This window comes from Lonchura striata, chromosome 12 (genome assembly GCF_046129695.1).
Source record: "Lonchura striata isolate bLonStr1 chromosome 12, bLonStr1.mat, whole genome shotgun sequence".
NCBI classification, from domain to species: Eukaryota; Metazoa; Chordata; class Aves; order Passeriformes; family Estrildidae; genus Lonchura; species Lonchura striata.
The window spans coordinates 5,933,738-5,958,866 of record NC_134614.1 but is presented as its reverse complement, the minus strand read 5'-3'; the positions used below and the strand labels follow the sequence as shown (position 1 = coordinate 5,958,866).

At 43.1% G+C, this 25,129-nt stretch overlaps 1 protein-coding gene across 17 annotated transcripts in view; it reads left to right on the top strand.

Moving 5' to 3' along the window:
* Positions 1 to 25,129, top strand: part of ATP2B2 (ATPase plasma membrane Ca2+ transporting 2) — a 396,907-nt gene that overhangs the window by 170,880 nt on the left and 200,898 nt on the right. The window contains exon 1 of one of the 17 annotated variants that reach the window (XM_077786062.1): positions 1,248 to 1,413. The exons of the other annotated variants lie outside the window; for them this stretch is intronic. The gene's annotated coding sequence lies outside the window, so the exon portion shown is untranslated. Of the gene's footprint in view, positions 1 to 1,247; positions 1,414 to 25,129 lie in introns of those variants that run through there. 17 annotated transcript variants of the gene reach the window in all.

Here is a 25,129-nt window from a genome sequence, read left to right as displayed (position 1 = left end):
CTATCTTCATTTCTATAGAGAATTGATTTTGGTCTGCATCAATGCTAAATATACATTCATTTTCATGGAAAAGGTCAATTTTCTTCTCTGCTGCAAATCAAAACGGCATGATATTCCTCATGCTTTCTGCATATATAAAAAGGTTGCATGCATGTATATTGGAGCAGCTTGGAAGAGTTTCATGCTTCCCAGCAGGATTCCAGGTTGCAGAAGACATGGTAATGATGAACTAGGTATCATACTGTTCTTCTAAGAGCTGCTGTGAAGTCACTTTTGTGAGTGCTTTTTTCCTTTTAAATTTCATACCATGTAGCTAGGAAACAGCTTGGAAAGATTTTCTTTCCCCCTTTCATCTTCCCCCAGATGTATAGCTTATCTTTCCCGGTGCTGTTGGGTTAGGGGATGCAACATTTTTTGAATCCTACTAAATATATATTTATATATCTTCCTGTCTGAATACAGCAACTGTGAGCGTATATCCTGCTAAGATATGAACATGTTAAAAGTGTTATTGCTTTTTTTAATTTTTTTTTTTTTTTCATTTTCATCCTGGAGTTCACATTGTCAAATGCCAGTTGTGCACGTAGTAATTCCTTGTTACATTTTGGAATTAATGTAGAAGTCTTGACCTTGTAACTCCCTCTCCCACTCACTGAGAGCCCATTGCACTGCAGTAGGACTCCGGCAGTGGGGGTTCTCTAAATGGACCCCATCTCCTTTAAGAAATGGAAATACTTTTACAGCTTGCACATAAAAATCATGTTCTGAAGGGAAGAAAGTGGTTCATTTGATTAACCTGACTGAGAAACCTTGTGGAGAATAAGCTGCCTTTTGCCAGGCTTTTTCATTCTGTTTTCAAGGAGACACAATGATGGATGTGGAATTTAGCAAGTACTGCTCTGATTAATTACGTTCAGATTATACATTATCTGATCAAATGTCAACCTCCCCCCCCACGGTTAAAACCACACATTTCTGATTAATTTTAACGTGCCAGTTGAAAAAAGGGGTTAAAAAAAAAAAAAAAAAAGAAAACCAACCCAACAGCTAAGGATTCGAGAGGTGTTTTTGTTTAATTTAGGTATTAAAACATGATGCTAAAGCTTCAGCCAGCCCCTCTGTGGGATCCTTCTGGTGCTGAGGCAGGCAGGGAGCGATGACTCCGCTCTGAATGGAGCCTCCCTGGCGCTGCCGGCGGAGCAGCAGAGCTCCCTCCGTGTGTGCCGGGATAGCTCCGAGCCTCTGCAGCCCCTGCAGTCGGGGCTGGCACCCGGGCAGCACCACCCCGCCGCCCTGCACCCTGCCCTGCAGGGATGCTCCACGGGATCCAGCCTTCCCCAGCTCCCGAGCCGGGCTCCGAGCTTATGGATCCTTAGTGGAGCAGTTGCATAAGAGAACAGTCTTTCTCTCTAGGTAGGTTATGCTCCGCGTGCTGGATGGGTTTTTTTGTGTGCCAACAGAGATAAATAAAGGGTGTTGTGGAGGTTATATAAATGTATAGGCTTTAATTTCATCTGTAAAACAACAGAGAGGGTCAGTAGTATTTTATTGTAATCTTTATTTGAAAGTTTGGTGCCCTTTTGTAGGAAATGTAAGCATACGATACCATTTTAAGAGCTCTAGGGTCTTTGGTTGAAGTTTTACTCATGTTTAGGTTAAAAAGCATGGTTTTACTGTTGTATTTTTGATAAATAACCTTGGCTTTTGCATTAAACTTGGAGATTTGCAGTTGAAGAAGAACCAATGTATAAGAGAAGGGCTAGAAACGAGGCGTATTTTAATAAATTTAAGAGGCTGTCAGCTCTGTAAAAGGCAGGACGTGTTGTTCCCTCTGAACACTGCAGATGAGTGAAACATGGAGCCTCGGAAGGGATGTGGAATTCCTGTTTAGGTACCAGAGTTGGCAGAGTTGGGAAATGGTAACCAAGTCATGAACAAGTTCATCCTGCTGGTAACATGTTTTCCCTTGTTTTTAAAACATTCATGGCATAGTTAAAGCATCTGAGGGCTGTGCACCAGGCTCTCAGAGAATCCTAGAAACAGTTAATGGGAAAAGCTAGAATAGCACCAACAGTAAATCTGAGATTTCTATGGAAGAGTTTGTGCATTTTTTGCCTTTTGTCTCCTTTTCCCATGCGGTGAAGGTGAAATGGTTGGAGAAAGCAGCTGACTTTAGAGGCACAGAAGAGTTGAGGTTGGCAGGTACCTCTGGAGATGGTGCAGCCCAACCCCTCCTGCCCCAGGTGGAGTCACCTATAGCAGGGCAATGTCCAGTCAGGTTTTCAGCATTCCCAAGGATGGAGACTTCCCAACTTCTCCACCTGTGACACCTGCCAGTGTTTGGCCACCCTCACAGCTTTTGACCTTTTAATTGATTCTTCTACCTTTGTTCTCCTTGCCTTTTTGCCTCTTACCAGACACCGCTGAGAAGAGTGTGGCTCCGTCTCCCTCACTTTCTCCCATCAGCTGTTTATTGATGAAGTCCCCCTGAGCCTTCTTCTCTCCGGGATGAGCAGTCCCAGTTTTCTGAACCTCCTACCTGCATGTCAGCTGCTCCAGTCCCTTCCTCCCCTCTGCAGGCCTTTGGAGGACTCTCCCCAGGAAGTCCAGGTCTCCTCTGGGCAGCCCAGCCCGGGTGGGAGCACTGGGATGTCCCAAAGTGCTGGTGAGAAGGAGGCAGCCCTGTGCTGTGAGGACACTCTGCTGGCTCCTGCTCAGCTTCGGCTCCAACAGGAACCACAAGGCCTTTTCTGCAGAGCTGCTTCCCAGCCAGCTGGCCCCCAGCCTGGCCTGCCCCAGGGGCACAAGTTTGCCTTTCCCTTTGTTGGCCATCCTGGGATTCCTCTTGGCCCGTGGCTCCCTCTGGGAGGCAGCTCATCCATCTGGTGGCACAACCACACCTCCCCATTTGCCCACTCTGTGCCCCTGCACAGGGTGCTCTGTTCCTTCATCCAGGCCATTAATAAAACACTTGGCTATTGCATCAAAAGAAATCCCTTGGAAGGAGAGGATTAGAGCTGGAACTGCAATTTCAAGATTTAGCCCAGAACTGAAGTGCTGTGTTAAAAAATGCCAAGAATTGGTCAATATTCTGAATACGTTTATGGTTGAGAGTGTGGAATTTGCAATACTGAATGCCCAGTGCATTGCATCAGCATCCCAGGGTTTGAGGATGAAACAGGAAAATCAGTGATTCAGATTTACTGAGAGCTTATTTTATATATTAAAGAATGAAGACTCACAGCTGATGAAGTAATTTCAATTGATAATTTCATTCACTGCCTTTCAATTAAAGTGAGTTAAAAATAAAACCATATGAAATGAATTAAAAATAAAATGAGATTTAGTCCAATCTGATTTGGATCTTGCTGAAAAATCTGTCGCACAGAATGTGGAAACAGGATAGGGAAGATGCTTATCTGTGGGATGTTGGGCAAAGAGCTATTTCTGTAGTCCTCGCCTGTCCAGTTCACTGACCTTCCCAGCTCCTGACCTCTGGAAATTAGCTGGGCATTTGGAGAAAATGACACTCCTCATACACACACTCCATCTGAGGAGATTTTTACTTAGACAAGAGCTGTCTTAGTCTGATAAGTTATCTTCTGTGCTTTGGTTTGGATTGTGTTCCACAGTATAAATCCATGCAGACTTTGGACCGCAGTTCAGGATGAGACGCAGCATTTTAAACGGGATTTGGGATTTGGGATTCCTCCTTCTGCATCCCCCAGATAAAGTCTCAAATGACAATTCCCACAAGCTGTCACAGGTGAGGCAGAGAAGAACAGCCCACGCTGGGATGGGATGATGGAGTTTATTCCAGACCCAAGAAGTTTTGGGTGTTTACCCTGCTTGATCTCACACACAGGCTTTCCCAGGTATCCCCCGGCTTTTGTCTCCATGCATCTCAGAATTCCAGGATCTCCCTCACTTGTCTTTCCAAACTCCTCTTGGTCTTCTCTCCAATCTCTACTTTTTTTATCCTGGATACCCTTGTTTTCTCAGAGACCACTTTGTTCAGCCTCGTCTTCCTTCTGGAGCTCAAGGGGCCTCAGTTTTCCAAATCTCAGACCCCCTGCCACGATCAGTCCCTTTGGTGGTGCTGTCTCATCTCTCTGCACTAATTCCTTGCTCCACTCTTTCTAGTCCAGGTAAAACCTGCAGCCAACACAGTGAGGCTGGAACCAGCAAGGAGCAGGCTCGTGCTGATGTCCCAGGGTGGGACAGTCTGGGACACCTTTACAGCCTCACACACATTCTGGGATCTGCTGTGCTCTGCTCTGAGGCCATCTGTCACCTGTGACTGGAACGGGGGGCTCCATTCCCATTCCCCTGGCTGCCTCAGCCTTCCAAGCGCAGGTCCTGCCATCCACAGCCTTTGCTCAGCAACCTGTCTGTGCCTCAGTGGGCCTTGGGGGAAGAGGGACACTTCCCAGAGTGGTGGTGGCTCTTTGGCACGTGCACTGTTTGTCTTGGGGCTGGACAAATTTGTTGCAATGGTTGTGCTCAGCATCTCACTAACCTTGGCACCCCCTGGTGCTGATGAAGCACAATAAAATGCTCTGCCACCGACCTGTCTTTCACAGTGGTACACCTTGTGTCACACAGGTAATTAGAAGGGAACAGCGTTCCCAATAAACCCTTCCAGTCTCCTTGGGAAATGTGCAATCCCAAATGTCAGGAGGCAGCATTGATCTGTGTCCTCTGTAAGTCAGTTGGAGAAGAAGCTGCTGTCCTGGCTGAGGACAGCTGCTCAATTTGCACTGCAGGCTTCCCATGTCCCTTTCCTCTGCTTGCATTGTAATGAACATTTCACACGTTGTTCTAAAAATACCTCCAAATGATGCTTGGTATTAAGGGACCAGCGAAATGCAATAACAATGAAATGATGATTTTGTGGTGTTTTTCACATTGAGATTGTCATCCTCCTTCCCCCAGTGCTTGAAGCAATACCTATTTATGAGCAGTTGAGCTAACCTGGGAAATTCCAAGAAGAATTGCAGACGGCTCCTGAGATGCAATGCAAATTGTTGCAGTACCCATGGAGGACATTTGCATTATGGTAGGACTGGTTGTCTCAGTAATGCTGTCGTGGTGATTGTTATGCAGAGAACTGCAGGATAAAATGGTAGTGCTAAATCAGCAGTGCTGAATAAGATGGCTGAAAATGCCAGGAAAACAAACTGTTGGAGCAGGAGGATTACAGGAGGAACGAGAAGTAAGACACCTCTCAGCTTTCTTGGGGACCAGCTTTTGGTTCTGCAGGTAATTTCCTTGGCTCTCACTGAGTGTTTGGTGCCTCTCTGCTCCCAACACTGCATCACTGTGCCCCGGGCAGGACAGAGCTCCTGCCATGGAGGGGAAAGGCTGAGGGGTGCCCTGAGTGTCTTGGGCTGACCCCAAAGGACTGCCCTGATGTTCCCACTGCAGCGTCAAGAGCTCCCCTTCAGGGCATGGAGGTTTTGAGGTGATGTTTTATAATGAATGTTTGTGGGGAGCTGTTAACCCCAGGGCACTGTGTTGGTGAGTTTGCACAACTGTTGGCAGAATCTCTGGTTTAATTGATTTTTAATCTTGTTTTGATTCATCTAAAATAGGAGTGGGTATCTCTGTCTGTCCTGTGTGATGCCTAAATATTACAGATAGGTACAGAGAGGTTGGAGGTACAGGAGGGGTTGGAGTTATTGGCATGCTTGGGCTGAAGTGGGAAGACAAAAAAGGGGAATCTGTTTTTTCCCAGGAATATGTGACACGACAAGAGGTGACATGGACAGGGACCACTGGAGCCTGTCTAAAATGAACTGGTTTGGATGTGCAGGTGGGACCTGGCTTGTCCCCAAGCTGGGGGAAGCCCGGGTGGGCCAGCTGCTGCCTGTGGATGGCAACAGACTTGACCTTGGAGAAGGGAGAATGTGTTTAGAGAGACAAAGTGTTCTCAGATGCTTGAATTGCTGCCTATTGCTTTGGTTATCTTCTTATAAATCTTAATATGGCTGTTCAGCTGAAGCAAGTGCAGTTAGGATGCTATTCCCTACCTTGGGATGGATCCTCCCCTCCAGCCATGTTTTCAAAATAAAGAAAAAAAGAAGCAGCAGTCTGAGGAAGGCACATATAAAATCTGCAATGCAGAAATAGGATTATATATTTATCTGAGTTCTCATGTAGACAGATGATTAATACAGTACCAGCTACAGGGTTTACAGCTTGGTATATCATTAAGGTTCCCTGTAACTCTAATGTGAAAAGATAATAAATGAAGCGTCCTCGTCCCTGCCCTTGTCCTCCTTTTTCTAGTTTAGAAATACACTTGGAAGTTTTAATCTGAAAACATGATTCTGGTACCAGAACTGAGGATAGAAAGGAATGAAAGGAAAATGGAAGACATCTAAAGTGTTTTTTTTTTCTTGAACCTTTTTGAGCCTTAAAATTGAGTGCATGAGGTCTTAACATACAAGCCTCATTTACATATCTGCTTTAGGATTAGGATGGGATCTTGAAAAATATTGCTAGGAAAGTATTTTTGGGGATTTTTTTCCACTTGGTAGAGAAAACTAACATACAATTTCTTAATTGGGTCCAGCTTCCTTCTAAGGAAATCTTGTTCCCCTCCTTTACCTTATCTGGAGCAATGAAAGCTGCAGATACAGGACATGTTAAAGTTTTTAGTATTGATCATGTAAACAGCAGTGCTTTCTGAGCTTTAACTGCCAAACCCTGAGAGAAGAATAATTGCAATATTTAAAGTAAAGCTGAATTAGAATGCTATGAAAGACCAAATATTAAAGTAAGTAGAAACATCAAAACATATTCCTTTTAAAGAAGGCACTTTATAGTGGAAGTCAGTCCTGGTGAGCTCAGTGCTGTTGTGGGCATTGGGAATCAAAGAGGATTAGGGTCTGGGATCCTCTGGAAAGCCTCTGTGCTGGACTTATCCTGTCAGAGAACTAACCCTGCTGCCTTCAGGCAGAGCATGACCCAGGCTGGTGGCAGTGGCAGCAAATCAGAGTGGGATGGCAGTGCTGGAAGGGCTCACACTGACCCTGCAAAGTGCAAAGGCTCATGAAAGAGGGCACATTTCACAGGGAAGCTTGGGAAGAGTTCTGCCCATTGCTGGATTAGAGAAAGGATAAGTCCTTGCACATGGAGAAGAAAATCAGTATCTGTGTGTGTGTAGCATGCATGCATCTCTAAAAGCCCCCAAACAGAGAGCAGTTGCTCTAAAATCCTTCTTGCTCTTTGGTTTACTGTGGAGTTTAATTCCATTCAAAGTTAATCTTGCAGTGGTTCACTTGAAAACAATACCAATTTTGTACTGCCTCCCACACACCAGATCCACTCCCTTCCTCAGTATTTCTTGTTTGACCTCACAGCTGGTTCTCCAGAAACTTTCCTCCCAGCTGCCAGATATTTCTATTCAGGAGTCACCCTCAGGAGCAGCAGCACATTTCCATGTTGGTCTGGCTTTTGTGTTTGTTCTGTAGTGAACACAGAGCCTCAGAGCTCGAGGCCTTACTTAATTCAAAATTTTATATGGATTTGACTTTCTCTCCCATGACTCTGCTTTTTTACAGCCCCCAAGTTCCACCACAGCAGTAAGAAAACAAATACAGGAATGCTTGTGATTACTTCAGATAAAAATTTCTTCTTGGGAGCTGTGGAGTTCATTCCTGCAGACAACTGAACAGACCAGGGAATGAGCCACACACTCCATTAAATCAGAGAGCACCAAACATCTGTGGTGGTGGCCATAAGGGCTCCATGAAGCTGGTTTTAGCTCAGAAAGGAAAAGGGAGGAGATCCTACTCTTTTTTACCTCTTTGTAGGGAGAGCAAAGCAAATACGAGCATAGAAATAGGGAATCCCCTCAAACCTGTTGTTATTATTGTTTATTATCCCCTCAAACCATATTATTACATGGCTTAAATTGAAGATCCATCAGCTTCCGTGGGGAAGGCAGAAGGTGGGATACTCCATGCGTGCATATAAGACATAGCCTTGTAAGGAAAAGGTATGTAGGCCAGAGACAGTGGTTTTGAGGTTTTTTAATCCATGGAAAAAATCTCGTCGTAATTAAGGTATTTCCGAGGATCTCTGTTATCAGCGGTAAATTCCTTTGTCTGCAAACAGGTCTTGACCTTGGCAAGCCCCAGGGGTGTTTCTGTGGGAGTTTCTGGGTGCAGCTGTAGGAGCCAGTGATGGAAGAAAGGTTTTATGGGCCATGCAGGCTCCCCAGCGCTTCCAGGCTCTTACCCAAGCAGTGGAGTAAACACATCCACAGCTGGTGACAGGAAAATTCACAGAATTCACAGAACCACTGGGCTGGAAGAGACCTTCAGAATCATTGAGTCCAACCCAGCTTCAACACCCCAACTCAACCCTGGCACCCAGTGCCACATCCAGTCTGTTTTTAAACACACCCAGGGATGGGGACTCCACCACCTCCCCGGTGGCCCATTCCAGAACTTTATCACTCTTTCTGTGAAAAACCACTCCAAACCTGATGTCTGATGGGAAAATCTCTTTGGTGCCTTCTCAGAACATTTCCAGAGTGGTAGAGATGCTGTCAATTTTTCCCTCATCCCCCCATGCAATCCCCATGTCCCCAGAGCTTTGGGCAGCTTTTCCTCCCCAGAGCCTCTCCATCACAGCCCAGCAAAGTTGATTTTTAGCATTCATCTCTCTTCCATGCCTACCCAGAGGAGGGAGGGAATTTGCTGTGTGTCTTTGCAGGACTTTTTGAGATGAGTTTTGAGAATTTAGGTGGTGCTGGTTCAGCCTGTGCTTGGGTTTCTCCACAGCCAGTGTTCCCTAGGAATCTTTTGTCTGGGATTTCTTGCCTGACTGTGTGGAGCAGTCTCTCCCTGTTTTTCAGACTGATGGATATATTGGTTGTTGCTTGTGGATCTTCTTCGGCATCATCTGCTTTCATTAGCATTTTTGAACAAAGGAATGAATCAGAATAAATCACAACTAATAGAAATATAGGAACAGATTATCATTTTGCAAAGCTGAACTCTCTCAGAGGAGATTACGTATTTAAATTGAACAAATACAACTTCATAAATAAACTAAATTAAACATCATCTAATTTTACTTTTGAAGCCAAGCAATTTTAATCCATACTCAGCTTCTTGTATAAATATTTCCCAACTCCATTTTATTCTTTGAAGCATTCTTATTCATATTTAAAAGCCAAAAATGTGCCAAATTGAACCACAGTTGTGTATACTGAATAAATGTAAAAGCTTGGGTATATTACATAATAATCTGGGAGTTGGCAGGAGGGAGTGATTGCATTTGTGAGTGTCCAAGTAGTGTAAAAATGCTTTTGCAGAACCTAATATTTGTCTCTAAAGCTCTCTGACTGATGGCGTGCCTGAAAAATCCTTTTCATAAATCCCTTATGCATCGTTCAAAAGGAAGCAATAGATGATTAGAAATCTATATATTTCCCCAAGGATATTGATGCAGAAACTGTGGTGCTTCAAGCATTGCCCAGCTGGTCTGGATTGTGAGCAAATCCCAGTTGGAATTCCTGATGGAAGGGCTGTTTTACTGCAGAACTAATTCCTAGAACTGGGAGCATTTCAACACCCCCCAAATATGTCACTGTGAGATTGGAAATGTGCTTTATCAATCATCTTATTAGACGAGATGAACCTTAAAAAAAAAAAAAAATGGTAATAGGGTTGAAGAATTCTTATTAAGTGTTTCATAGGATGTTCACAAAGCTGAAATACAATTTTAGTCCAGCCTGCATTCAGCCTAAAAACCACAATCAAAAGCCACTTTCCAGAAATAGGCTTAAATGCAGTTCTCTTAGCAGAATTGACCTGTCCAATGACTTCAGGGGATGAAAATGGTCAACAGTGCTTTTCAAAAGTACTTCCTTTCTAAGTAAATCAGATGTAAAGTTACCAAGAATTTGGTTTTCATCTAATATTTTGAAGATAGGACAAAACAAGAGAAGTGAAAGAAATCTGCATCTTTTTTCTTGTTTTAATATTGTGCCATTTATTGATGAAGATTTTATATAACGGTTGAAAAAAATCTTACAGGTAAGATTTATTTTTTCATAATAAAATCACTAAAATGGATAGTTGGGGTAAAAAATTCTGCTTTTCTTACCACACTTAGTTTTTTCTGGGAATGGTTGAACAGTGCTTTTCCCAGTGGTTGATGTGAGCATTTGCTGTGTAGCAACAATTGTGTAGAGCTTTGGGATTGTAGATTAATGGGAGGGCTGGAATGGCTGGATTTGTTCTTCAAAATGCAAAGCAGCCAGGAGGAAGGTGAGGAAATTCAGGCTGCTGCTGTTTGTTCCATCTTCCATCACAAACAAGAGCTCCTGGCTGGGAATTTTGTCACGTACCAAATGACAAAAATACTCCTGTTGGTTCTAAGTGCAAGCAGGTCCTGCTGAAATCCAAATAAATTCCACTTCCCCGGTGAAATGAGCAGCCCTGGATAAAGGAAGGCTCCTGAGGATGGGCTGAGCACTGCTGCATCAGTGCTGCTCCAGGTTTTCAGGATGCCCTTGAGTAAGTTTGTAGGGATGGTGGGATGAGAGGAGGGATAATTTCATTGGGAGAATGCAGCAAGGAGTGGTTCAAGAGCTGCATTCTGCAAGTGAAATGTTCTAACAGTCCTGCAGCTTGGAAATATCACAAATAATCAAAGACTTGTCCCCCAATTATGTGCTGGTGACAAATTAGGTGCTCCTTAGGCTGGGGAACATGCAGGGAGAGGTCAGCTGCAAATGTGTATAGAACATTAAATGAAAAGGGTTTTCTGCAAATAGCACTGACTAGATTTTGATAATTCTTGCAAAGCAAAAATTTGGCATAAAAAATTTTGTAGTTTTTGGTAGTGCCTCTCGCTGCAGAGAAAGAAATGTGAGAGCATAATTTAATGTAATTTGTCAAAACAATATTTTGACTCTTCTCCTGTGGACTGCAATTGTTCCCTTGCCACCAAACTCCTGGATGCATTTATCAACCTACCTGTTGTTCTGGACATTATTTGATCCTATCCATCAACTGTCTGTTAGCTGCAAGAACAGATTTTGCATATTCAGACCTTCTAAACATTGCTTACAAATAAAAAAGGCTGATAAATCCCTGTATTTTCTGATAGACAAAATATAGTCTGACCTTTAGTGGTTTAATCACCATTCCACATATACAAAATAATTATAATTTAAAAATTATTCTTCTCAAACAGCTGTTTTTTTACAGCATGACAAGGATTTGATGTTTGAATAATCAAGGCATGGAAAGTGTGGTGCTGCCTAGGATTCAGACTGACATCTTGGTCTAGAACATTAAATACTATCTTATGCACAAAATGTTAATTATTTTATTAAAATCTGTATGTGTGAATCATTCTCTGACACAAGGTAATGTACTTGCAACTCAAAATAGCCTCATTTGAACAAATGTTTCTAATCAAGGGGAAGTGGCCTGGTATGATGCTGCAGAACAGTTGGCCAGAGTTGTGCAAAGAATATTTTTAACAGTTCTTTTGGGGCTTGGTGAGGTTCCTGCAGGAATTCTGACAAAGCCACTGGTGAGGGTGGTGCTGCCTGCTGCCTTTACTGGGGTCAGGTGGGTAAAAGCCAGCAGAAGGGAATGTCAGCATCAGTGTCAGACTGGGATTGTGCCACGGCCGTGCTGGGAGCTGTGTGACTCCTGCGCTGTCACTGAGAGCTGCCATCAGCAGGTTGTTCAGGAGGGAAATATTCAATACAGACCTTGCCACTGTGCAATTATCCTTGCTGGCTCTCCAGGGGGATGCAGATGTGCTGAGGGCAGGAGCTCTGCAGAGGGATGGGGACAGCCTGGATCCATGGGCTGGGGACAGCCAGGCCCAGTGTCGGGTCCTGCCCTGGGGCCACAGCAATCCTGCAGCTCCAGCCTGGGATCAGCAGCTGGAAAGGTGGGAAAGGCCCTGGGGGTGCTGGGGACAGCGGCTGGACACGAGCCCAGGGGTGCCCAGGTGTGCCCAGGGGTGCCCAGCTGTGCCCAGCAGTGTCCAGTTGTGTCTGGGGTGGTGCCCAGGTGTGCCCAGGGGTGCCCAGGGGTGCCCAGCTGTGCCCAGGTGGACACGAGGCCAGCGGTGGGCTGTGCCAGCCCTGGGCTGGCAGCAGGACCAGGGCAGGGATTGTCCCCTGTGCTGGCTCTGCTGAGGCACCACCCCAACCCTGGGGCAGCGCTGGCCCCTCACAGGAAGGAGCTGGAGGGGCTGGAGGGGTCCAGGGCAGGGAACGGAGCTGGGAAGGGGCTGAGGGAGCTGGGAAGGGGCTGAGCCTGGAGAAAAGGAGCTCAGGGGGGACCTGGTGGCTCTGCACAGCCCCTGACAGGAGGGGACAGCCAGGGGGTCGGGCTCTGCTCCCATGGAACAGGGACAGGAGGAGAGGGAACGGCCCCAGGCTGGGCCAGGGGAGGTTCAGACCTGGGAACTGAAGGAAAAAAAACACTAAAAGAGTGGTCACGCATTGGGAAATCTGCCCAGGAAAATGGTGGAGTCACCATTCCTGGCCATTTTCAAAAAGCATCTAGATGTGGCACTTGGGGACGTGTTTAGGTGGTGACAACTCTTGGATGCAGTGCTCTCCGAAGGCTTTTCCAGCCTAAACAGTTCTATCCTGTTCTGGAGAAAATGTCCCCAAAGCTGAGTAAAAGTGGAAATCCTAATGATAAGCTGAGTCAGAATATTTTTCTTAAGTGATCCCATTAACCCTGTGGCCTCCTCAAAACCTTCATTCATTCTGAGATATCTTACCTCAGATTTTGAGCAGTAATTTGTGCTACAAAGGAATAGATATCATTGACAGCACTTGGCAGTGCCCTGAATAGTAATTAGGATCACGACCAGTAAATTAATCAGAGGTTAAAGAAAGAACTCCTGAATCTGAATTTATTAGAATAGCTTATTTTATATGATTGTTTCATTAGGTCTATCTAAAGCATTTCACCCTTTATTTTAATGTATCATGTTTGTTATGGCATGTTTTTTCAATCATATTTATTTTCCAGAGTTTTAACCAAAATTATTTTTATTTAACCTCAATTATTTTTGTAGTGCAGCTACACTAGATGAGGCATTGGATATAGATGTGTTCAGTGCATCTTGACAAAAATAGCCAAAATCATTCTGTGTGACAGATTTGCAAGTTATCCATATTAAAAAAAAATCCATGTTAAAGAAACTGGATGATGGAGACAGAGGGAAATAACTCTGTATTTTAGGTTTACCTCTAAACTAAAGAGAACCAGCACAGCTGGAGCTCATTGCATGTGCTTCCTAAAAGCTCTCATCGTGCCTTCCACTGTTCATGGGCTCCACTGCCTTTCCTTGCAGCTTTTCCATGGTAAGGATTAAAGTTTGTGCAGTGCCTTGGTTTGAATATTGTTACAGAATATTGTTACTGAATGTTGTTATTGAATATTGTTATAGAATATTGTTACTGAATATTATAGAATGTTGTTACTGAATATTGTTATAGAATATTGTTACTGAATATTGTTACCAGCCCCACTCTGCTGGTTTTGAGGAGTTTGTGTGACACACACAGCCTGTTCATTAAATTAATCCTGCCTGTAAATAGGTATCAGGGAATAGGAAGGGCTGGCTCCTGTGGGGCCAGGCACCCAGCAAAGATGGATCAAACACAGAATCACCAGACTCATTCCCAAGGGAGTGAAGAGTTTGCTGTCTAGGGAATAATCAGAACCTCCATCCTGGGATGCCCTGGGAATTCTTAGCAATTTCTGTTCTACTGAGCACTTTTTTCAGGTGCTGAAGGACTCCTTATGCTCACTTTGGCCTTTAAAGCAGTTGGTTGAAACTTTATTTTTTTGGTAAAGTCGAACTGTGAGAAATAATTTGGATATTATATTAGAGGTATCACTTCTCTGCATGTGAAGATCTTCCAATGCTCCACATGGAATTTGAAATGCATCCAAGTATTTTCATGTCTTTGCTCTTGGCTTTAATCTTTTTCTGAATGTTTGGAGATATATATATTTCTACTAAAGACAGAAAAAAAATCTAATTACTTTTAAAACATACATGAGCTGGCTATCAGATACCTCTTTAAAGTTATTTCTTCTCAACAGTATTTTCTGGACAAAAGAATATTATTACCACATGCATTTCAACTATGGAAAAAACTTGTGGAAAACCAACTAGACAGATAATAACGGACTTTTGGACCATTCTCCAGATGAGACATTTAATTTCATGCAAATTCAGACTACAGCCTTTAAGGACATAGTTCATTACAGAAGTAGCAAATGAATCTTCTTTTCTTTGACCTTGGTTTTATTTATGTTCTGCTTCAGGTAACTCAGTACTTAGGAGCTCAAGCAAAGGGGTAACACACATTTTTCCAATGTCACATTTCATCTCATGTTTTACTTTTCTCTTTTTTTTCCCTTTCAGAAAAAGTCTCTTTCTTGTGTTTAGGAGGATTTAACTAGAAATTTAATTTAAAAATATGGGACAGTTGTCAAAATCCAAGTTAATCCAAGTTTTGTATGGCCAGTAGACAGAGAAAAGGGAAAACCCAGAATGCATGTTGGAGACAGAACTGGGAATTCTATAAAGCTAATTTTAATATTTTCTTTAAGAACTACATGTTTATGTAAGCAGATATTTTTGAAAATGAGAAGCATGGACAAGTATAGGCAATACCTTATGATGGCTTGAGCACAGGTAATTTGTAACACAATGTTTAATAACTGTGTTTGGCCAACTTTGAGCACTGAGTTTTGCACTCTTAACATTCCCAAAACATTTATTATTGACAGCGTGTGTATTTATATTTATAAATATGTCTAAAACCTTTGGGTTTTTTAAAGGAATGCTTTCTGAATTACCTGACCAGCCTTGAGGTGTATTTTATTGGAAGTTGATTTAAACATTAAACAGCTAAAATAGAATGAATTATTAAGCAAAAGCTTGTTTAGCAAAGTCCTATGAACCTACCAGACACCACTGTTGTGCCATTTTTTTAAATAGACAGGAATGAGGTTCTAAAAGGCAGAATTTGTCCCAGACTGACTTCAGTGCTGCCACCTGAACTTATTTTAGGGCTTGGGGAGGAGAAGTCCAGCCCCAGGGGTTGTGTTCACCCTGCAGAGGTTTTGTGTCTCCATTTGGGTGCAGCAAGGCTCTGCTTGGGCAGGGGGAGCTTTCAAGGCAGCTTGAAAAGATTTTTGGGATGCAAACCTTTGACAGACCCCCCCAGGCAAGAGTTTGTAGATGAAAATATAGTGATAAATTGTCAGGCAGTTATTTGGAGTTTAAAAGGCTGAAAAAAGAGCTTTGAGAGAAGGGAGGGATTTTCTTAAAGAAGGAGACTTTAAAAGGTCTATTGGCAATTTCTTCTCTCAGTTCCTACTTGGTGACAGCTGGTGCTCAGCAATTTTCTTCCTTTGTTTAGTCTTGATGAGCAGTGATGGGGGTTTTTGCATTGTTTTGTTGTTTTCTTTTTTAAAATTTTATTTATTCCTCTTGAGTATGTGCTGAAAACACTTTGTGCTTCTGAACACCATGAAGGGTGGTGGGGGAAGGAGCAGATGATGCAGAGGGTTTGGTTTGGGTTCTGATGTTGTGTTATTTTTTTATTGTATTATTTTTCCTTATCTCATATACGGTATATTCTCAGTGAAGGGTTAAAGGCTAATTAGTCAAACATATAATTTATTAAGGATGGGTAAACCAGTCTGGAAAATCTAAATGAGATAACAGAGTGCTCCAAATTGCAGCTAAGCAGAGTCTTGTCCATTGAAACCAAAGTTGAGGAGCTGCTTGTCTTAAATTAACTTCCTGAAGCTCCATCCACAGTTTTTCTGTTACCAATCACATTATTGTCTTTCAGCTCATGAGAGGAGCATTCAGAGCATTTCAATAGCAGTTCTGTTTCTTTTGTATTTTTATCTGTGCTTGATTCTCCGTGTGCTGCTTTGACAGAGCTGTTATTTCACATAAACATGTGGTTAAACAAGATGTTTTACAAGCAAAGCAGCTTCTGAAATTGCTTGGAAGAACCTCTGAGATACATTTCCATCAGTATCCATGCTAATGGCTTGTGTTCCTTCTCATCAGAAGGAGAAGGATTCAAAGGATTCAAAATTCAGAGAGGGATTCAAATATTCAGGACAGTTTTCAGACCTCGTGAGTTCCCTCCCTCCATGAACTTGGTTGTAACATGAAGATGAATTTGAGATTTGTCAGGGGAGGTGGGGATGGGCAGAGTTAGAAAATCCTCCTGTCCTGGGGAGAGCAGGTTGGACTGCAAGGGAAAGGCTTCGGATCAAGTGATGGAAAAGGAAACTTGCTTTGTGGGCATAACCTCTGATTTTGCCAGTGTATTGATAATAAACCCAAGCATCTTCTACGGTGAAATGTCAGCCCTGTGTCACAGAAAGTCTCCTGGAGTTCTTAGAGACAGCCTGTGCTTGGCACTGTTAAATGCAGAAGTGTTCAGTGCTTTCAGATCCATTTTCATCCCATGGATAGCAGAGTTCACTGGTTAAAAATGGGAAACCTCCCAAATGATGCTACTTATGCTGGGCCCCAAATAATTTAATTTAACTGTGCATTAATTCAGTTGTTATAGTATCAGCAAATAAAATAATCACTTATGAGACATTTTTGCAGCAGATGACCAAAATGTTTTATTGCTCAATACGAATCACTGGATTAGGAAAATGGATTACAACTGTGAGTAATGAGTTCCTAAAGCCCCTGAATGATATGATTTCTGTAAATATCTGCTTGATTTCATTAACCTCGAGCATTCAGAGAAATAACTGACTGCAACAGTTCCCTGTAACCTCCTATTTTGTACTGATTTACTCTGTGTATTTATTGATATACAGGGGAGATCTAACTGGGAGTCACTCCAGTGAATGGACTGGGTTGGAATAACTGGCAGGAGCTGCAGAACTGCTGTACTTGAGCATGGTGCAGTTCTCAGCCCAGAGCTTACAGCAAGTGAGCTTGTACAACAACAGCATGGAAAATTGGAACAGTTTGTGTTTAGAGAGCCTTACTTAATATTTAATACAATCCTTAAATTATGTTTTCTGCCAACAATAGCCTTTTTAAGGTTTTGCCTGTAGGGATCTCTCACTCAGTGGAAGTTGAGCTATGAAATCAGGGTGCAGCTGCCGTTGTGAAATGTTTGAACTAAGTCTCAGTGTAGTCACAGGAGTATTTTATCCTTTTCCTGTGCACCTGTGGAGAGTTCACTGCTGGACTAGTACAGAAATATGTACTCAGTTTTCTCTGTCTAAAATAGCAAATGCACCAGCAATAAACTGTGAATGATGTGTAGTCCTTTTCTCTTCTGCCTGATCGAAAGGTTTGAAATGTTTTTCTCAGATTTGAGTGGCAAATTATAACTTCAGTATTGGTCCAACTGGAAGACCAATCCTGTAGGCAGAAACTCTCTGTTTTAAGTCATATGATGAAAAATATCATGTATGCAAGTGGGAAAGAAAAGCCTTAAAAATAATAAGGTTAACAGTGACAGTTTGGGGGAATTGTTTTGAGGGGTAAATGAGCTGCAGGACCATCTGCATTGGTATAGAACTGCAATACTCTTCACACACCTTTGCTGAATAGATGGGCCTACAGCACTGAAAATAGGCCTTTAGGGGCTGGTAACTGTGTGATTAACTCACAAAAGTGTTCATGGAAAAACGTGCCATGAGTAGTCTGCCTTTGGAGCAGCCTGGTGCTGCTGTGTTCATTGCAAGGTCAGGGGAAGGGCAGCCACGGGCAGCATGGTTTGAACAGAAGAACTGATTTTCTGTGCATTTAGCATCTTCCCTGATGCTGTAAATGGGAGGCTGAGCTCTGTTTAGCAGGAAAATGCCCCATCCTTGTGCCAGCACTTCCCTCCCTGCTGGAACTTGCTGTCTCCACCGAGTGTGTCCCACCTGCAGGCGCAGCAATTCCAGGGAAAATGGACACCACGAGGGACAGGGGCAAACCCTGTCAGCTCAGCTCCTGCAGCCTTTCTGCGCAGTGATCCTGTGCAGAATGTACAGAAAACTGCTCCTCAGGTCGTTCAGAGCAGAAATGGGCACTGGGCAGCAGCATAAGGGGTGCAGAAGAAGGATGGGCTTGAGGAACCCAAATTCCACCCCCCAAGATGTGGAATAAAGGGATTCCTGTGGAGATCAGCACAGCTGCTCCCTCTCCAGCCCTTGGTTCCTGCCTCTTGCAGCAGCTGTGGTGAAGGCATCACACCTTCAGGTTTGGTAAACCTTCAGGGCTTACCAAACTTTTCTCTTTGGAGACCTTGTCCTCAGAACAAAATCCCTGACTCCTGAGGTTTGCTTTTGGCCTGGGTTGATCCTGAACCTCTGTGGTCCTGCCAGTCAGATCTTTGTGCAGCTGAGGGGGAAAGACAGGGAAGAAGTCTTTGAAAACTTCCCAGCTTTGTGTGAGAAATTATTGTTAGCGTTCTGGATACGGAGAATTTTAGACTTTCTGTGCTGACAGACTCTGACCCCCAAGAGAACACTACATTTAGCCTGAGGCCATAGCAAAAAATTCCAAAATTGATTGGCAACACTGAGATTATGTGTGTGTAGTTGATTAGAAATGTGTAATATCACAGAGTAGAAAACTTAGAGTTGGGGGTTTTAGAAAAACCAACAAAACCTGACTGGAGTGAAACAGGCTTTTTCTGATGTTTTGTTTTGTGCAACAGCTGTGCTAAAGTCAGCACAGTGTGGGGAATGGAGGTCTTGTACCTGCCTGTTGACTTCCTTGGGAATGTTCTTCCATTATGCCCTTTCTCCACAGTTCCATTTTGTGGTCTGTGTTTGAAAGGTTGCAGCTAACTCCTGATAAGACCATGTATGATTTTTCTGTCTAGCTCACTAAATTCCCTTCCCAACTTCTTTTCTGAGCTTTTCCCTCAAGTCAGACATCGCTGCTTCCAAATTTCAGCCCAGATTGCCTGGTGGTATTAGAATTTATAATAGCATTTAAAAACTTTTAGGATCTGTTGTCTGATATTTTATTAAAGAGACTAAAAATACACAGTGAACTCCATGCAGATTTTCTGTAGAGAATGGGGCTAAAGAGATCAGATTTTATTGGACTTCCACCAGACTGGATTTAAATTCTGTCCTTTTCTGATTGCAAACAAAGGTCAAAGTGGCAGTAGAAGAGATAGTGAAAAAAATAAAGCTGTGACCTATCTGCCCATCCAAAGCTGTTGGATTTCAGCTGTTTAGAGTTTAGAATGTTTTAAAAACATTCAGCAACAGAATTGTTTGCCAAATCACTGTGACTGGATTTGGAATTATTGACCTTTCCCTCCTAAACACTCTATGTTGCCTTTGCAGGCTTTTTGGTGGAATATTTCTGCAAAAACTGGCATAATTTCCAAGGGTTGATGCAGGTTTCAGTCCTCAGATCTGTTTTCTCCTGAGGGATTTCTGTTCTCTTCTTAAACGGTTTCTGAAGATTGCTCAGGTGAGGATTTCCTGGTGGAGGAGCAGCAGCCAGGGCACTGCTTTGTACTGTGGTTACTCTTCTGCACCTGTGGGTGTATAATGCCAGCTTTAAGGAGGTGGTTTAACACTTGGGCTTTACTTCCTTTGGCTTCTAACTGTAACCGTCTGGGTTTAGCCATGATTTCAACTTCACTTTTTCCAAAATATGTTTTAATTTTATCTGGTTGGTTTGTTCAGCTTTTCCTTTTTCTTTCCCTCTTCTCTGTGTGAAAATGTCATCACAGAGTTCATACAGGAGATGGAATCATAGAATGATTTGGACTGGGAGGGACCTTCAAGCTCATCCTGTTCTACCCCCTGCAATGGGCAGAGACTCCATCCACTGTCCCAGCTTGCTCCAAGCCCCATCCTTGGCATCCCAGCCTGGCCTTGAGCACTTCCAGGGAGCCAGGGGCAGCCACAGCTGCTTGGTACCCTGTGCCAGGGCTTCACCATTCTCTCAGGGAACAATTCCTTCCCAATATTCAATAAAAATTCCCTCCTCCAGTTAAAAAACTTTTCCCCTTTTCCTGTTACTACAGGACTTTTACAGGGTAAAAAGTCCCTCTCTTTTAAACCAAATTTTTATATTGAAAGGCCACAGGTGGGCCTTCCTGGACTCAGAGCAAGCTGCTGTTGTGATGTGTAGCAGTATTATTCCCAGGAAAAAACCCCAAACACCTTGCATTTAAGAAAAGGATCCATCAGAGCAGGGGAGTGCAGAGGTCAGGGTGGTTTTCACCCATCAGTGAGCCCCATGTGGATGTTGCAAATACCCAAACACTGTGTGAGAGAGGAGTGTAGTAAATCTATTTGCTTTTTCTTTCAATAAATCCACGTCTCTGAGTAGTGGCTACAATTCCTTGAAGTGTCTGTGGCTACAATTTCCCTGGAATAATAAACAACAGTGCCTGAATGGCTTTTCCAGCCAGAGACAAGGTCTATTATTGTCCCTTCATTTTCATGTTAGCAAGGCCCTTTCAAAACAGGATCAAAGCTCAATGCTATGCTAAAGTTACAGAAATAGATATAAAATCCATGGGTTTTATTTCTCCTGCAAGAACTCTCCCAATGGTGAACACGTGGAAGGTGAGTCCCTACATATAGGAATTTAAAAATCAATTTCTTGAAACGAAGCTGAGGAGGGATGTGGAGGAGCAGCTCTGGGTCTGGCGAGAGCTGCTGCCCCAGCCCTATGACATCAAGCAGCTCTAAGCCGCTCGGGATGCTTAGTACAGCCTAAACGGGATAAACAGGATGTAGTAAACTGATTACAGCAGCGTTTATTGGGAATTCCTTCTGATGTGGGGCGTGGAGGGACCATTACCGATGGGCACAGAGGGGAAATGAAGAGGTGCTGTGCTGTCAAACAGTTCTCGAGTTAACTGAGCAATAACTGCAAAGATTCCTCTGAGGAGAAGGAAAAGCCAGGCTGAAGCAGGATGGAGATAAGCACGCCTGGCTTTGGAAGGTGCGTTTTGAGCGCTGGGCATTAAGGGAATGTGGCCGTCCCCTTGAGCTTGCCATCGATATTGTAATGAGCTTCAAATAGCTGATTCCAGCTCCTCCGTGCCCCGGGGTCACTGCCCGGCAGGGACACGGCCCCAGGTGACACCTGGGGATCTGTCAGCTCATCCTGACTCACTCCGGAGCTGCTCCCGAGGAGGAGGAGGAGGAGGATGGATTGCAGCATCTCCCTCCTCCAGGAGCCCCCTGGTCCCCATGGCTTTGGAGGTGCGGGTGGGGTGAGGGGGAAGGTGCCGCAGGTGGCAGAAGGGGCAGAGGTGTGAGGAGCAGGTGAGCAGGACACAGGCAGCCCTGCTGCCACTGCAGGGACATCCCTGTCACCCTGTGTGTCGCAGCGGGGACAGCTCCTGCTGCAGCCTTTGCAGCATTTCCTTCCCCAGCAGGCAGGGAACTGTCCATTCCTGCAGCTGGGATGCCATGGGCAGCAGTGTCTGTCTGAGAAAGGCCAGCTGAGCCTGGAGAAGACTCAAGCAGAACTGGCCCAGTGGCCAGAGTGTTTCAAAAGAGGCAAAACCCATCACGTTTGTCCTGCTCCAGCAACACCCCACACCCTGACGTCTCTGCAGGAGATCCTCGTGCCTGATGTGTTTGCAGATCTTCATCAGAAGATGGGCAGAAGCAACCAGGAAAGAGAAATAGCAGGGAAATATCTTAAACCAGATCAAATAAATGCAAAGTTATTTCAGTTAATGCCAAGAACAAATTTTGATAAAAATAACCGTTCTCACAAAACTTGGAGCTTAGCGTGAACGAGGCATTTTTATTCTGCAACAAACTCAAATCATTGATGTTATTCAGGAATAGAAATTCTGGAAAAGTGAATTTGGACATCCCAGTGTGGTAAGAGGAGCTCTGAAGGTGTGTGCTCTCAAGGTAAGCACCAGCAGTGACTTAAATGGAAATGCAGGAGTATTCCAAGAGACTGACACTTCCTGGGGTGTCTGTTTATCAAATAAATATTGCCACCTTGCTTCTCATTGGTTTTCAGGGAATAAACTGATTTTGTAATCTGAATTATTGTCTTATTTCTAAAAGCTTAACGGCCATGTGGTTACAGTGCTGTAACCTGTTCATAATACAGTTGAGGGGTGCAATAAAGAGCACAGGAATATTTTTCCTACTGTGAGTAACTCTGGAGTAGCTGGCTGTCAAGATTTCAACATTTGAAATGGGCCACTGGAATTCCTTTTACATCTGTTTTGTTGCTTTAGGAGAATCTTGTGCCAGTTTTGAAAAAAACTCAGAAAACCCCAAACCAAGCAGGCCCCCACTCTTTTCTGAAAGAGGATGACTTGGGGATCTGAATTTCTACTGTTTGCTTAGACCCACATTAAAAAGTCACTTTTAAAACTGGAACAAAAGAGCTTGAAGTCAGTCTTGGGAACAACTCTCTGCAACTGCTCTTGCCAAAATTTCCAGTGAGCATCTTCACTGGTGTTAAGTTTGCCATGGAAACAATTTGTGAAGTTCAGGATATTATTTAATTTGCCCCCAGCAAAATGTAGATTTTCTGCCCGCAAAGGCAGTGTTTTTACAGCTCCTGACAGAGTCTAGCCAAAAGCAAATGGAAGTAAATAGCTACTCAAACCCAAAATTTCCATGCTTCCCATGGGTGTGATTGAAGGGGGACAAATTATGACTTTGCTATTGAATCTTTCATTGGATAATTTGTCACACTAAAATTTTTCAAATAATGTTTTTAAATATATTTTTTAAAAGAAAAATAAAAATTAGGAAAAAATTATTTTCCTGAAAATTACAGCTGTCATATAACATGGACATGGCCCTTCAAGAGTACCCAAAGTTGTTTTTCAGCCAGAACTTCTGGGTAGTCAAATCCATGATTTTTCATGCTATAGTGGGGAGTGACAGTTTCACCTTTGCTGTCTCTTTTCTTCCTGGCAGTATAGAATAAGAAGGGTCAAATATGACAATTTTCTGGGTGATTTCTTTAAGCAGTTTAGGCACAAATTTGGTGTTGGAAAAAAACTGCTGTGATATTGGCACGTGTCATGAGGAGTGAACTGAGAATGTTGGAATTTCAGCCCTGCCACAAAGCTGAGGCATGAACGTTCCCACTCTGCTGAGGGTGCAACAGAGAACACTTGGGGTTTGTTTTTCTTCTAAATCAGGAGCAAATTGCTGGTCCAGAGCCCAGGCTGGAAACTGAGAATCCAGACCCAGAAATTTGTTCCATTACCAACGAAACCAAATCTCAAGTCATGTCTTGGGATTTTTTTTTTTTTTGCACTGTTTTAATGAAGATTATTTTTGCCCTGACAAACCCAAGGGTTTGAAAAGTTAGGTTTTTCTGTCCTGGGGTAACCATAGGAGATCTCAGCACATTTAAAATCTTTTTATCTGTTCAAAAATTTACTTTCAGTGAAGCAAAATCCATCCTGATCCTTGGAAATGTGCAGAGGGTTCTTTGGGGCCATCCTAAGAGAATTTTGAACGGCCTCTGTTAAAGTGACACAGGCCTGAATGAATTGGCCTGAACTTCTTCTCATGTTGAGCTTGTGATTCTAACAGAAAAGTGTATTTAGAAATAGATTTTCTCGTTCTGCACTATTTTCCTTATTTATGTCCTTTTTTTTGTGCAGAAGATTAAATAGAAAAAACCATTAATACATTTCACTGATGCTTGCAGAAGTTTTCCTTATCAAAGTCACCCATAATACTTTATTTATGAGGTTTAAGATATTTACATATTATTTATGTGTAAGCATTCTTAGTATTGAAGCTTCTGCTTTTCAGTATGACTTTCCATTGTCCAAACTAAATGTAGCACTTCAATTTTGTGACGTCTTAAGCTGTTCTAAAATCATTTCACAAAAATATAAAATGCTGCACAAAAAGTGAATGCAATCTTTCATGATTGCTAGATTGTATTTTTGTAATGTTTTAATGCTTTGTAAGTATCAACATTTTTCTTGTTCTACTGGAAACAGATTCTTTTGAGATTTTCAAGATTATTTTAAAATCACAGTGGTCAGCATTTTATTTCCTAATTCTAGATTTTTTTTGCTCAGATGCTCAGGCAACCAATATAAACATGGATTAAATTTAATCTGGGGGGATAAAGAGAAGCAAAATAAACTTCATTATTATTATGAACATATTGAATTTTTAATATGGAATGATTGGTTTCATATTAATCTCAAATCTCAAAACTAAATGGTTGTCCTGAGAATTTCTGAATTCCACCTGGTGAAATGAAAATGAACTCATTTGTTCAGAATGCAACTACTGAAAGCTTATTACATGCCCTGCTTGTTCCTGAGCCCCAGCTGGGTGGGAATTGCTGCCAGAAGGCATTGGGGGGGGGTTTTACAGTGGTTTCTCATCTTCAGACAGAGTCAGTCTGAAAAGGGCAGTGACTTTTCTTTGCACTGTTCCGTCCTTAGGGGAGGTAATGTTTTAATTCTGTGTTTATATATATTTATATTTACACTTTCTGCTCTTCTGGACCAATGAGATTCAAATTTTCAAGCTGCTGAGTGGCTCCCATCTTCCAGCTGAATGGTTGGATGCAGGATGAGACACAGGCAGGGAATGAGAAATCCATCTCTCCTCCCCTGATTTGCATTAATGTGTCACTGGGGCAGAATTTCATCCCCCAGCCCATTCCCTTGCTCTCAGCTCACTTCTTGTTTACAAGGAATGGTTGGCAAAGTGGCTCTGGAGAAATATTCTGGGATTTCAGCCTTTGTGGCACAGGGATGAAGCAGTGCCTGGATGCCTGCTTGTCTGTGTGAACCATTCCTCAGTTTGGGAGCAATGCCTGCCTCACCATGTGCTTTTATAACCTGAGAGATTTGGTCACTGGGGTAAGGGCAAATTGTCTGTTCCTTTGTGTTCCTGCATCATCTTCTGAAAAAAAATCTTTGTGTGTGCGTGTTTTAGTGGTCTGAAAGGAGGATTCTGCAGGTTCCATTTCATTTTAGAAAGTGCTTTTATTCCTCCTTTGGGAATTCAAGGATGCAGTCTGTGAAGGCAGAGTGGTCTTTGGGATCTCTGCAGCTCTTGGTGCTCTGAGGAACACTAAGAGAGGCATTTTTATTGTGATGAATTTTATT